This window comes from Apium graveolens, chromosome 5, assembly GCF_009905375.1.
Source record: "Apium graveolens cultivar Ventura chromosome 5, ASM990537v1, whole genome shotgun sequence".
Classification (NCBI taxonomy): domain Eukaryota; kingdom Viridiplantae; phylum Streptophyta; class Magnoliopsida; order Apiales; family Apiaceae; genus Apium; species Apium graveolens.
The window spans coordinates 167,605,513-167,608,829 of record NC_133651.1 but is presented as its reverse complement, the minus strand read 5'-3'; positions in this window follow the sequence as shown (position 1 = coordinate 167,608,829).

Sequence of the window (3,317 nt, the reverse complement as noted above, 5' to 3'; positions counted from 1 at the left end):
TTCTGCTCATGAGGTTTCAGTTGTCTCGACGCATATGCAATGACTTTATCATGCTGCATCAAAACACAACCTAATCCCTTATGAGAAGCATCATTATAGATAACAAAATTCCCTTGATCATCTGGAGGTGACAAAACAGGTATCGTGATCAATCTCTTCTTTAATTCTTGAAAACTTTCTTCATATTTCTCGTTCTATATAAACTTCTCTTTCTTCTTAGTAAGCTTTGTCAAAGGTGTCACAATCTTCGAGAAATCTTGAACAAATCTTCGATAATATCCCGCTAATCCCAAGAAATTTCTCACTTCCGTTGGTGTTTTAGGCCTTTCCCGATTTGTAATAGCTTCAATCTTCGTTGGGTCCACTTTGATTCCTTCACAACTCACTACATGCCCTAAGAATTGAAATTCTTGTAACCAAAATTCACACTTTGAAAACTTTGCATGTAACTTCTTTTTCCTCAAAATCTCCAAAGTTGTTCTTAGATGTTCCGCGTGATCTTCCGTTGACTTGGAGTAGATCAAAATATAATCGATAAACACAATGACAAACTTGTCCAAATATTCCTTGAAAATTCTGTTCATCAAGGTCAATCCAAAAGTCATCACTAAGAATTAATAATGACCGTACCTTGTTCTGAAAGCTTTCTTTGGTATGTCTTCAGGTTTGATTTTCAATTGGTGATATCCTGATCTCAAATCAATCTTAGAGAAGTATTTGGCTCCTTTCAGCTGGTCAAACAAATCATCGATTCGTGGTAATGGATACTTGTTCTTGATTGTAAGCTTATTAAGTTCTCGATAGTCGATGCATAGCCTCATGCTTTCATCCTTCTTTTTAACAAATAACACCGGTGTATCCCATGGGGATATGCTGGGTCGAATCACTCCTTTTTCTAATAATTCTTGTAATTGCTTTGCTAGCTCCTTCATTTCAACTGGCGTCATTCTGTATGGGGCCTTAGATACTGGTTCCGTTCTAGGTGCTAAGTCGATTGTAAATTCAATTTCTCTATCTGGAAGAAGTCCTGGTAGTTCGTCTGGATATACTTCTGGAAATTCATTTACCACTGGAATGTCTTCCAGTTTTGCTGGCTCCTGACTTCTATCTATCACGTAGGCAATGAAATGCTCACATCCTTGTCGTAATAGTTTATTAGCTTGAATCATCGTCATGAACTTCTTTGCTTGCTTCTGACCTTTAAACGTCACCCCCTTTTCGTCTGACATCTTCAAAATTACCTTCTTGTTGTGACAGTCTATCGGAGCATCATGCTTAGATAGCCAGTACAGTCCTAAAATAATTTCAAATTCTCCTAACTTAAATGGTATCAAGTCAGCGTCAAACTTATTACCAGAAATCTCAATCTCACAGTTCTTACACACTTGGTTCACATATACATGCTCTTGATTTACCAATTCTACCTTCATAATCCCACTTAACAATTCAATTGGGCAATTCAACTTATCAACAAAATCTTGAGAAATAAATGATCGAGTTGCTCCCGAATCTACTAGAACTTTAGCACATAAGGAGTTCACAGTAAGCGTATCTGCCACAAAATCTGTGTCCAGGATAGCATCTTTCACATACATGTCATAAACTCTAGCTCTAGGAGGTTCATTCACTACTGGAGGGGCTCCCATGATTCACAGTTGCTACTTTTATCCTAATAATTCTTTCCAGTTACATATCAACAACATTACCTTGATCTGGTAACTGATTCATATAACAGGTTGTAAGGTACCCAAATTATGCTTTGAATTGTTTCGGTACATCACCACCTATCCTCACTTACCTCAGGTTTGACATTTTTGTTAGAGAATGCACATTTATTGTACCTTTCTAGTTGTTACTTGCTAGTCTAAGTGAAATTTTTTCAAGTTAACATAGATTGACTGGAACTTTTTGCTTGATGCAGGTACACTTTGTTCATTGTGATGGATTTGCTGATAGTCGAAGAGCATTTTTTTCCTATCCAAGGATAGCTTGGATGTTATGTTGTAGTTCTTAGTGTTTTAAATGACACTCCGATGTGGTGGTATAGTTTGGAGAATTGAGACTGTTATTGAATAGTTTGGTTCAAAATATTGAGGCATATGTATGTAAATTTGATATTTTATTGATTATGGGATTGTTCTTTGGATTGAGTATATAATAAAAAAATTAAAAATAACTGTTACATTTGGCTATTCTAGTGTAATATATGTTTACATATATTGTTATATTATATATGCTAGTGTTGCTTAATTAAAAGGATTTATGTTACAATTGATTGAACAGAGTGTTATAATAACTTATATGGGACCCACGGGTGGTCCCACTTATGCAATATTGATCAAGCTATTGTATCACTCAATTTGTGTTACATTTGGGTCTATTAGTGTTACATTAGGTGCCTATTGTAACGTTTTCCTCTCTGTTGCAATAGATCAGTGAAGTGTTACATTAGGGAGTCTATTGTAATGCTCATATACGTAACACCCCTAGTGTTACAATAGACCTATTGTAACGCTTTTAGGGCCTATTGTAACACCATTTAGGCATTACAGTAGCTCACTTATGACGTACTGTTCTTATCTTCCTCAAAGTCCAGAATTACAAAATCAGCAGGGAAGATGAGTTTGTCCACCTTGACCAAGACATCCTCCACAATGCCTCGCAGTTAAGTAATAGAACGTTCGGCGAACTATAAGGATATATATGTAGGCTTTGGATTAGGTAAACCCGAATTTTTGAAGATAGACAAAGGAATCAGATTGATTATAACGCCCTCCAAACCCGGGTCAGGAGTTTGGGGCCTACATCACACACACACAACATATTTAAACATGTTTATGAATATAACAATATATATATGAAATGACCCCATTTACCATAATCCACGGATCAATGTAGTTTAAAGTATGTCCACAAGCCACAATCTTATTTATCACACAAATGTACCAAATCCCAGTTTATTTATCTTACAACTGAAGTTTAAACTTTATTATACACTATCAACCCAACCAAGCCAAACATCATCTGCCAGTCTATTTCATTTCAACCTGGATACCTAGCTCGCACACTTTTCTGAGGATCCTCGCTACCACCAGTTTCCTTTTTTTACTGGAAAAGAATATAAACAGTTTTGCAAGAGTAAGCTAACTCAACAAGTCACAAAGATAGTAATTGAGATTAACAATGATCAATTGAAATGATATAAGAAATCAAGTTTATTGATAAGCAATAATTAGAATTGGATATTAATTTTCAATTTAAAAACCAAGGTCAGGCTATTGATCAGTCACGCACTAGCCCCAAGAAAGGTTACCATC